Source organism: Pinus tabuliformis, chromosome 9 (genome assembly GCF_031772625.1).
Source record: "Pinus tabuliformis cultivar Carrire ecotype Pingquan chromosome 9, CPIR1, whole genome shotgun sequence".
Taxonomy (NCBI): domain Eukaryota; kingdom Viridiplantae; phylum Streptophyta; class Pinopsida; order Pinales; family Pinaceae; genus Pinus; species Pinus tabuliformis.
The window spans coordinates 476,954,552-476,967,219 of record NC_142307.1 but is presented as its reverse complement, the minus strand read 5'-3'; positions in this window follow the sequence as shown (position 1 = coordinate 476,967,219).

Sequence of the window (12,668 nt, the reverse complement as noted above, 5' to 3'; positions counted from 1 at the left end):
ACTATATATAATTGAGAATATTTGTATTATATGTTTATTAGTTATATTATGTATGTGTAATAATTTTAGGGATACATAACATCATAGGTAGAAAGTTGAATATTGTATTTTAATTTATGTTGATATTTAATTTAATAAAAACATTTTTTTTTTCAAGAATTATTAAATAATAAATTTGAAAATAGAAATAAATGTTAAATTTTAATTTATATTTTTTTTGTTAATCAATATAATTATAAAATGATGAATGTTATATTTAATAGATATTAATTTTCAATTTAATAATGTATATATTTTTATTTACAAATATTATTAATCAATATACGTTTTAGTGTTACTATGATACAAGTCAAAAGATTTGTCTTTTTTATATGTTTGTGTTTGTATGTGTAATAATTTTATATATACATAATATCAATTTTTTTCAGAAGAAAAAGCATCAATAGATTATATTAAGACAATATAAAAAGCCTGATAAGATACAAAAGGGAGCAGCCCGAGAGGCTACAATAAAAAGATCATCCCAACAGACATAAATATACAGGTGCAAAGAGAAACACCCAGCACATAAAACATATAGCAGAAAAAAGAGATAAAGACTGAGAGGAACCAGTCACAGATTCAAAGCAATGTACACATGATAGCAGATGCCGAAAGAAACCTGTTGCAGTCTATATATGAGCCAAATAAAGCAAAAGCGACAGATATGCCGAGAACAAAAAAGACACAATGGCCATAAGATTAACCCAAAACTTATTTGGGCGGCTTTCTTGGGACTGAATCATAGATTGCATAAATATTATGCAGGATAGACTTGTAAGGGATCTTTGAGTCTTTGAAAATCTTGTAATTTCTCCATTTCCACGCACTCCATAACATAATGACTACCAGAATACGCATAGGCTCCTTTTGCCTGCACCACCACTCGAACGCTGCATGGATAGAAACAAAAACAATATGAGGAAAACCAAAAGAGGTGGCTAATTCATACCAGATTTGTTGGGATGCCTTGCATTGGAAGAACATATGAAGATTTGTCTCCTCGTCAGCTTCACACATCGAGCATCTACTTGGGCCATGCCAGCTCCTCTTCCTCAAGTTATCCCATGTCAGGTTCTTATTGTTATACACCAACCATGAGAAGAGAATCATCTTAAGAGGGCAGCCTAATTTCTAGAAAGCCATCGGGAATTTTGATCTTGAAGACGAGGCCTTTGCAGCAACAATATCAGAATAAATGTCTTTTACTTGAGCTGTCATATGAGTATTTGATAGTGACCATGTTAAGTGGTCTTTTAACCCTACACGTAGAATCCCACTTGATACTAAAGCGGCTTTGACATTATTCCAGGATGAACACAAATCGGCTGGCAAACTGATATCAGAGGCGTCTTTCCATAAGGGTGAAAGGCCGCTCCAATAAGAAATGAGCTTGTCCCATGTAAAATAACCAATCCTATGAAAGGTAAAGATGAGATTGTCTGGAATGGATATGCTTCCCTGAGAGCATGCAATAGGATCCAAACCAATTAAGATATTTTTTCCAGAGAACATCCTCCATTTTAGATTCTCCAAAAAATATTTCTCGACCTTTCTGAAGCTGAGCCATATGGCAGATCCTTGATTAGATCCAATTGCACCTGTTTTGAACCAATATTCTAGTCCTTTGCCTTTCATATATTTTTGCTTTACCGTAATACTCCATGGACCATCCCCAAATATTCCTCTCCAAAGCGATTTGCAAACGAGGGCTTTCCCAAAAAGCCTCAGATCCATTAGTCCCTAGCCCCCAAGATGCTTAGGCAATGAAATACTGTTCATTTTGGAGAGATGGAATTTTCTCTGTTCATATTTGGCTCCCCAAATAAAGTTAGCCGTGATCTTCGTCATGTTTTGAATAATGCGAGCCGAAAGGATAAACAAATGTGCCTAGAAAACCGCCAGCTGCAACAAAACAGATTGAGAAAGGATGACCCTGCCTGCCAAGGATAGACATCTATGTTCCCATGCTGATATCTTCTTAAAAAATCTATCAATCAGCCATTGCCAGTCATTCCTTGAGTAAGCTCTAGCTTTGAGATGAAAACCTAAATATATGAGGCCTTCCTTAAGCGATTTTGACTCTATACCAAAAAGCTGAGAAATCCAATTTACCATTTCCATATTGGTATCATTGTGGTATAGTAAAGATTTCGCTTTGTTGATAAAAAGCCCCTACGCTCTTTGGAATTTTAATGGTATTTTAATTCATTTTGATGTTTAATATTATAAATAACTTTAAAGTTAAATGTTGTATTTTAATTTATATTGTAATTAAATTTAATAATTTATTTATTTTTGCAAACGGTATTAATAGATATTCGAAAAATATAAATAATCATGATGATTTTAGAAAACTATATATAATATAATGTACAAGATTTATTTTTTAAAATAAGTATAGTAATTTGACTATTAAATATATATACTCTACCATTCTAGTTTTGAACTCGTGTCTTCTTAGAAGGAAACATATACTCTTAACCATCAAACCCATTCAAAATATATAAACATTTCAATATTCTATAACATAATTCTAAATATTTATATCTCTTTTCTATACTATATTTATAATTTTATACATCAATAATATTATTTATAAAAGATGAAATATTATATTTTATATATTAAAAAAATATAAATAATATAATATCAATGTTTTACCTTTACAATAAATTAAATTAAAGGTTACATTTAATATATATATTATATTTAATTTAATAAAGTATATTTTTATTTTGGTTAATATTATTAATTTTTATACATTTCATTACTCAAATGTGTAATTTTATATATACATTATATTACATATAATAAAGTGAATGTTGCATGTGTGTACTACAAAATATTATATGCATTGCAATGGAAAATTTTAATTTTAAATTTATTTATTTTTGTTTAATTTAACTTATTATGATATTTATTTTAATTATATTATTTGAATTATAATATGATTTTTTATTAAATTATTTAATAATATGTTATTGTTTTAATTCACACGTATCTTAATATTATATATGAATGCTATATTTTATTTTAAATTATATTTTTATTCATTCAATAAATGTATAAAAGTATTTTAAATTAACTTATATTTCAAAAATATAAATAATTATAATAAGTTTTACATCATTATAATTTTTTTATTTATTTATATGGTGGTTGCTACATCTTCGGGAAAATTTGAGCAGATCAACCTTGAAGGGAATCAAATTTTGCATGTCAAATTAATGAGGCCTAACCCCAAGGTTGTTGAGGAGAATTGAGCATGTGACCTCCAAATAGGCGAGATATTTGACAACTAACAACTAGAAGTGACCAATTATGCTTTTTTTCCAAGGAAAAAATTGAACTTTTTGTTAAGGCAATAAAAAGTTACATTTGTAGATGCATTTAAGCATTCTAAGTATTGTATGTCCACATAAAACATATAACTAAACTATCTTTGGGTTGATCGTAGCAAAAACTACTTAGAACCATATGCCAAAAAAACCATGTCGAGATCCCAAGCCTCCCCATTAATGAGGAAAACAACCCATACATACATATCTGCTTTTTTACAAAAAACCCATTAAGAGTATACCAGAATCCATCAAAAAACATATGAAGTCTTTTATGACGAAACCATTAAAAGACAAATGAAAGAGCTGATAAAAACATTTTGTTGATAGACCATTCAAATAAAAAATTATATGGTCATTGATCCGACACACGGATCCGATCCTCTTCTACTTTAGTTATGCGCCAGTTGCCCAAACCTTGTTGCAGACCCTCCTTAGAAAGGAGGTATGCTTCTATATTCCGCTCCCTGTAGATGTGGCAAACATTTATGAGATCAAAACTCTGTTTTAAATGTAAACATTCTTCTAATAATGGAATCAAAATATATTTTTGACATCTATGTACTCAGTTAAACCATTTTATAACATTCAATGAGTCACCAAAGATTTGAACCGATCCCATCCTCATATGGATAAGCCAACATAGTAATAATTTCAAGGATTGAAGTTCTGCATGTTGTTTGATCCTGAGTTAAGGCCCATCGAAGCTTTCAATTTTTTTTGGTTGTTGACATGGATAACTAGCCTTGAACCACATTTGTTATGACAGTCAGATGCTCCATCAAAGTATACCGAAGGTAAATACACCTTGATATGTTCTTCTCTAACGATCCTAGGTGTCTTGTTTGGAGTTTGCAAAGGGATTAGAGTAAAAATAGAGGCACATTCAACAACAATTGAGGTATGCGAAGGGGTAATATCCTAGAAGATGCCCTTGTTTCGAGACAACCAAATGCCCCAAGAGATGATCAAAGGGAGATTTCTGTGATTTTCATTCGAAGCATAATTCCACCATATTTTCCAGGCATCCCTAACATTTTCCCCATTCCATATTTGAGATATCCCCAATAGTCTCAGAGTTTCTTCCCAGATCTTATTGCTGAAGGGACAACTTAAGAAAAGGTGGTGGATAATTTCTTCCGAGATTTTGCATAGAGTACACTAGTTGGTTCCCTGTTTGTTTCACTTCTAGAGGTTATCCCAAGTAGGTATTTTGTTTTCCAGGATACACCAAAAGAAGAGTCTTGATTTTGTCAGGATTTTCAAATTCCATAGAAGTTTTCACCACCATTCTTGTACCCCCATGCCCTTCTGTCCATAAGGTAGTTGTAACCATACTTTGGAGAATATTTTCCTGTAGGAGCATGTACCCATCTGAGCACATCTGGTCGATCCCTTAACTAAACATTTGTGCGTTGTAGTTCTCTAAGGTAATTTTGCCATTCCTCTTCCCAAGGGGGCTCGAGTTGTAGGTCCTCCATTGATTTCCATCCCTGATGCCAAATAGTAGAGAACTCCTCCCTTGCAATCTGATTCAGAAAATGAAGCCCTTGGGAATGCAAACAAAACATAACCTCCCTTGAAAGAGCAAAACCTTCATTGCACCCCACCCACGGGTCGATTCCTATTATGAGGTTCTCCCCATTTCCAATGTGCCAAGCCAGACCATCTTCTATTATGCTGAAAGAGTCTAATGTCGCCTTCCATATTGCGAAAGCGTGGACAAGCTTTTTATCAGGTCTATGCATCCATTCATCAATGGGAGTAGGGTTTATATATTTCCTTTTGACAACTGCCGTCCACAAATTCTCCATTGATAATAACCTCCACCCCGATTTTGCTGCTAATGAGGATGCAAAAAATGAGAGATATTTTATGCCCCAGCCTCCCCATGCAACTTTGTCCCAAGCTACCCATGGCAATACTATATCCTCCTTTGTTCTAGCCCAAAGAAAATGGCTACACACTTTCCTAATCCGTGTAAGTATGCCTTTTGGGACCCATGTGAGAGCGATCCAGTAGACAGGAATGGAAAGAAGGACCGATTTAATTAGAACTAGTCTCCCAACTCTCGATAGCCACTTATAACTCCAATGTTTAATGCGATTTTCAATTTTTGCCAAAATCCAATGCTAGTCTTGTTCCTGTAAGTGTCCAGCTTAAGGTGAAAACCCAAATACTTGAAGTTGTCCTTCATAGCATTTGCTTCAAATGGGAGGACCAAGGTAATCCTGTTTATTTCATTTCCTGAGAATCCATCATGAATTAATGATGATTTTTGTGTATTTATGCACATCCCAGTTGCTACTAAAAACAGATCGAGAGAGGCTTTTAGGTGTTGAATGTCACTTCTACTTCCATCACTGAATAACAATATATCATCCACAAACAACAAGTGAGTGATATACAAATTGATAGCTACTTCTATACCTTTTAGCTCACCTCTTCTTTTCGCGGCTAGAATCAGTTGACTAAGGCCTTATGTCGGTAGTAAAAAAAGGAGAGGAGATAGTGGGCATCCCTGTCTGAGTCCTCTTTGGCTGTGGAAAAAGGGGGATGCAACACCATTTATCAGAACAACAAAACTAACATTTGATATACATCCCATTACCCAATTGATGAAACCAATACTAAAACCCAGATGCGTCAACAACATGCGAATGTAGAGCCAACTGATTTTGTCATATGCCTTAGATAGATCAATTTTAACTATCAATCCTTTTTTCTTCTCTATTTGATACTATGCAATGTCTCTTGAGCGACCCTAATAGCTTCATGAATCTGTCTATCATCCAGAAACCCAAATTGTTCCTTTGAAATATTGCTTGAAAGGATTGGTTTTAGGCGTACAAAAATAAATTTGGCTATAATTTTATGAATGCAGTTACATAGAGAAATAGGCCTAAAATCCTCAAAAGATGAAGGGTCATCAATTCTAGAAATTAAGGCCAAGAATGTAGCATTGAAAGGTTCATATACAAAACCTTTATCTCGAGATTCTTCAACCACCCCAACAAGTTCTTCCCCAATTAGCTCAAAGAAGTGTTGGAAGAATTCCACTGTCCAACCATCAGGTCCTGGACTCTTCTCTCTGCATAGCTTTTAAAACCCCTTCTACTTCCCCTTTTGACATTGGAGCCATAAGCATCTCATTTTCCTCCTCCTCCACATATCGAGGGAAGAGCTAGGCCACCCAAATCACCTCTGCAATTGAAACCACTTCTAGAGCTTTGAATAAGTATTTAAAGTGATCCCTTCCCATGGTGGCTAGGTCTTCAAAGGATTTTTCTATGCCCCCATTTTCCCTTTTTAATCCCCAGATCGTATTTGTATTTTTCCTTCCTTTTGCATAATTTTGGAAAAATTTTGAATTTTCATCCCCAGCTGTGAGCCAAATTGCTCTACTTTTGAGTCTCCATTGTTCTTCCATATCATTTAGTATCTTCCTTCTTTCTATCTCTAACTATTTGATCCTTTCTCGCTTCTCTTCAGTCTCATATCCATCCACTTCCGGACTCTCCATTGAATCCAGTTCCTCCCCTATCTTGTTTAAATCAGCTTCATCCCTTATCTTTTTGGCTTTTTCCCACTCTATCGTTTCCTTCTTCATTCTTTTTAGATTCTCCATAAAAGACTGGGCTAAAGAGGACCCCTGATCACTAGCCAATGGCCTCCAAGTAGCTTTTACTAAGTTATTGTATGAGGTCTCTTTGAGCCATGTTGGGTTAAATTTGAAAGGTGACCTTGGCTTTCGGTTGGGCCCTTTCATTTCCAGCAGAATAGGCAGGTGATCCAAATCTCCTCCAGATCCTACCCAATGTTTGAAGAAAGGGATTTTAGTGGCCATTTCCTCTTTTAGAAGAAAACAGTCCAATCTCTTTACTACCCTAGCATCCCCCACTCGCCTGTTCCTCCAAGTAGGTCTAGACTTCAATAGATTTACATCTATAAGCTTACCACATCGAATTTTTTTCATAAAGAAATCTACCAATGGGTTGGCTTGGGCTACTGGACCCCAGGTCTCCGACAAACCCAAAGAAAACTTTAAATCCCCCCCACAACCAAATTAGGGTTTTTAATAAAGGATTTGGAAAAAATATTATTCTAGAATAGAACCCTATCTTGACATGACCCATAGATGTTAATGAGTAACAATTCTGAGCAAAGTTCCTGCAAATAGACCTCAGCTCCCAATGCTAGATCTGATCACTAAGAGTTTAGTAACTTCACACTACTATCTTTGACTCTCAAAGCTAATCCCCAAGATCTTCCTTTTGCATCAACTGTCATAAACGACCAGCCCAAAATCATTTTATTAAGTGAAAGTTTTACTTCCTCACCAACTCCAAAAGTTTCTTGAAGCATAATAACATCAGGGCAATAATTAAGAAATCGAGTTTTTAATGCTAGCTTTTTGGTGGTGCTAGCAAAACCACGACAATTGAAGGACAACACAATCATTTGGACACCCTGGCCGGGGCTTGTGCTACTCTAAGCACCCCTTTTAAAGATAATTGTTTCCCATCAGCAATGTCAATTTTAGCTCTTAGTTGGGCCTTTGATAGATTAGATTTCCTGCCTCAAGTCTTCCGGGGCAAAGAGGGATCTTGAATGTCTCCCAAACCACCAATAGCTACCAAAGGGATATCCTTCTTTTCCCAGGGGCAGAGGTTATAGTGGGATTTCTCAACAGAGTCCACAGGGGAGGAAAATGACACTAGGCCATCAGATAGGGAGGATTCAAGATTAAGGGACAGGATAGATGTTATAATATTTTCCAGGGCAACAAACACAGTTCCAATAAGCGATTCAACCAAAAAGTCAAGCCTAGAAGGACTAGGCCTAGGGAACAAATTGAGAAAAGATTGAAGAGATTCATTTATTGATGATAGGGGGAGAGAAACCGTACCTGCCAAGTGAGGCGCATGGTCTATTGCACCCATATCCTCCTGATTCTCCTGAATTATCTCCTAAAGTTGATCCTGCTCCTGCACAACCTCAATGTCCAATTGCATACTTTGGTCGTCCTGAGTTTCCATCGACACTTTCTCACCCTCCTAATGGTTCCCAACATCTTGTGCCTATACCATTTCCTCCTCTTCAACCTGACGCCTATCCTCAACCCCTAGGTCGCCTCTATGTTTTATTATCCTTCTGAACCCCAAAGTACGATCCTGCACTAAATGTCCATATTTTTGGCACCTATGACAACGAAAGGGTAGCTTCTCATAATCAATGAACTGCAAATAGGAGTAATCTTGAATTTGGAGATGAATCTTCTCTGCCAAGCCCTCCCTTGGGTCCAGTCTTGCCAATATGTGAACCAGACTCCTATTCCTTGTTTCCATGAAAGGCATATTTTCCTCGAGGAAAGATCCTAGTGTGTTACTTATCACTTTGAAGACATCCTGTGTCCAAAGATGCAGAGGGAGGGCCTATACTTGAACCCAAACTAGAACCTCTACTACCTTTTCTCTCTGAGCATCAAAAAGAGGATTCCACCTCTTAAAAAGGATTGGCTCTACCAAAACACTAGTTTCACTTCATCACCCATTCTAATGTCTCTCCTTTACTGAATTTAATCATAAACCAAACCCTAGCCAATATGGTCACTTTGACCTGATGATCAGGAGCCTCACTCCATGCTTTAGTTATCCATTCTGAAATGTGGTTTGCTGAGTATTTTTTCCCTTTTTCTCTTTCTACCAGTGTTAATTCTAAGGCTTCCATGTCCTTATTAATCTAGACATCAACCCCCAGGGCCAAATTCGGACACCTCTCCTTCCTCTTTATTATTTTCCCTTTCTTCCTCTTTTCCCTGGTGTTCTGGTCCCTCCCTGCTTCCCTTGACAATGACTGCCACTCCCGCTCATCGGTCCCATCCTCAGAGAGCGGCCTTGACCACACCTTCACTACCCATTTCCAAATGCTAATACCCTTAGAGGCTATGAGCTACCCCACCTCTCTTAGGCTTGAAAATTGGATTTTCTGCCCCACCTCATGGGTACCGAAACCCTAAAACCCTTCATCTTCAAGTACCATTGATCCAAGTGAGGGACTTCCCACCAAATTTTTCCCCTTGAACTCAACTGAAACTTCTGCTATCCCTTCAGAATGTGCCTGGAAACCCTGGAGTGAGACGTCTCTTGTCATCTCTTCCAACTTGAAGTTTTCACAGATCTTAGATGCCTCACTAGGCCTTATGACTCAAAGGAATCTTGCATGCAATAGATCTATTCAGTCTTTTCCCCCTATCAGCTTCATTTTGTCCCAGAACTGAGACCAAACACGATTTTAGACCCTCATTTCTTGGAATTCCACTGCTAATGATGATGTCCTCCAAACCACCCGAAAACATACCAAATACATGGAAATACACAGGGATTTTTGTACTTACTCGATTCTCCACCGACTCTTCTACAACGTAACCCGCAGAAACAACCGCTATCACCTGACTCTCCTCGAATGCATTGTCGGACCCCCAACCCCCCACTTTTGAAGCACAGGGCAATCCTGCTTCCAGAAACCCTAAACCGCTTTCTGGGCTCTTGTCAATCACCATGCCTCTTAGTTTCCCACCTGGAGATCTACTTGGACGAATCACCTTTGCTAGGTTTTGCTGAGTAAGCTCCAAACCCCAAACCAAAAGAATATCCTTCGGTTCAGGCTCCAGGCTAACACAATCCTGAGAGTTGACCATTCCTGTTGCCTTTGTCTCAAGGGTGAAAACACAATTGTAAAACCCCCTAATGTTAAGCTCCTTAACCGGTTGCGTGCAGGTGAGGGAGAGCACTAGTAAAGAAAACTTAAATTGTTGTAAACCCTTACTTTGAAACTGCCCATCCTTTTTACTTCGTTTCTAAGCAGCTCCTTTCCCTAGGTGGCTTCCTTTGTTTCCAGGTACGACCCATGTGTTGGCTGGTCTCCACCACCTACTTCCAATCGTACAACCTTCCCTGTTAGCCATATCCCTTCCTGATGTTGCCCTCATGTCTTGTTCTATCTTCCATCGCTCCTCCCCGCCTCCACACCATTGCAATCATACTTGTCAGAAGTTTCATTAGTATGAGATTCATATTTGGCTGAATTAATCATCTGACCAGTTAAGCTAACCATTAGGGTTTGATCATTATAATTTTTTTTTATCAACATTAATAATTCATATATTTTTTAAAAATACATTACGAATAATAAAATATATTATTATTTATAATAATAACAATAACAATAACAACAACAACAACAATAATAATAATAGACGAAAGATTGTACATTAAGATCTCAATTGAGATATCAAGCATACAAAAGTATGATAGATTGAATAGACTCAAAATGAATATGAGATTACAAAGAAGGTACATAGATAATTTGAAGAATAAACAAGAGAAAATGGGTTTTTTGCTATGTTAGTCCATAGTCCAAAATAAATGCAAGTCTCCTTGTCGTCTTAGGGCACTTGTCTCCTTTTATAATATAATTCAAATTATTTATATTTGTTTACTATAATAGATTTATAATTTATATATCAATAATATTATATACAAGAGCTCTAATATTATATTTTAATTTGAAAAATATAAATAATCATAATAATATTACATGATTATATATAATATTAATGTAGGTTTTATATTTATAATGGATTAAATGTTATATAATTGAACTATTATATAACATTACAAAAGATGTCTCAACGACCCATTTTTCCTCATTCCTACCAGACTTGTTGGAACTAGGGGTTAGAGGATGCCATATATAAGTCTTTACATACTTTATTTCCGCTAGGATTAGTAGCCATATAGTGCTTAAGGAAGACAAAAGATTACAAAAAATGGAGAAGCATATCGAGGGGGATGAGTAGGGAGTACAAGGGGAGCTGCAAAATATCTAGCATGTTCAAGCATATGAAAATCAATATGTTTCACCCAAGCTTCCAGGTTGCGAAGATGGTCACTCACTCTGTGATGGCTTCGACGGAGGCTATCCAGTTGTTCCAGTGTCTCATTCTAACTGAATTGTATATCATTCATATATGCAACTAATTAGTTATGGTCTTCATACCTATGGTCACAAATAATATCCATATTAACCTAGATATCTTGAAGTTTCTTTTCTATGGAATCCATGGTTGTTGGAGCCATGATATGACTTGGAGAGCAGGCTAGAGAGTGTGCCAGTTCGCCCTCACGTTCTAGGATAGCTGAGGTCCCTGAAGATGAGCTGTGACTAGAAGTTGGAAAACCTGCGTTGATGTGATGACCCCCCCCCCCACCACCAACACTGCGAGGCCTCCATCTTTGGAATGACATTGTTTTCACTACAAAAGGGTTGGCCGATGGGGACTTGGAGTATCCCTCAAAGCTCCTACTAGAGCAAAGATGAGAAAAACACCAGAAAAAAATATGAACTGTTGATCATGAAGATGACAGAAACCCCATTAGGGAGGGTTTAGGAACAGACTGAGAGAGACTCCCTCGGATCCCAATGGCTTACCAGAAAAGAATTTTCCCACCATCCCACTAACCCTTTGATGCAAACAACTACCAACCCAACGAGCTAAGAGAAAACCCATAAAACTCTTGCCCCAGAGTAATACCAATTCAAATATCTAAGGGAACGTAAGGGATAAACGAACGGATTCGTGGTCAAGCAACAAATGGAGGCAGCCTCTGAAGGTAAAATAGAAACAGGCCACCCATAAAAGCCAAACTGAAGAAACCCACGACTATAGCAAATAACAAAGACACAATGGGACACTTTGGAGACTTGTAGATGCAATAACCAAAATTCATAATAGTTCCTTCCCAAGACCCCTAGTGATAGCTCGGGCGGCAGAAGATAGACCACCTAGCTAGGAAGAAACAATAAGACAAAGCTACCTACTCAACATTAGCAGAGAATACCACCGAGAGCCAACAAATCATAATCGAGCATGGGTATCGAAACATCCAGCCTAAGGCTAGACTAAGACCTAATTCTTCACACTGGGATGTTCCGAGATCCCACATACTTATTTGAGAGCTGAATTCACCAAACTAATATGGATCGACCTGCCACTGTGCTATTCATCTAAATCCAAAACCCCGATGTGCTTCCATGGTCCTTGTCACACGCTTTATAGTGCTCCCTATTTTATTACTCAAAGGTGTAATTATATATATATATATATATATTTTAATGTTGCATGTGTATGATACAAAAGGTTTTTTTTTGTCGGCCAAAATACTTTTATTAAATTTACAGAAAAACAATGATTACAAAAGATGTCTCAACATCCCGTTTTTCCTC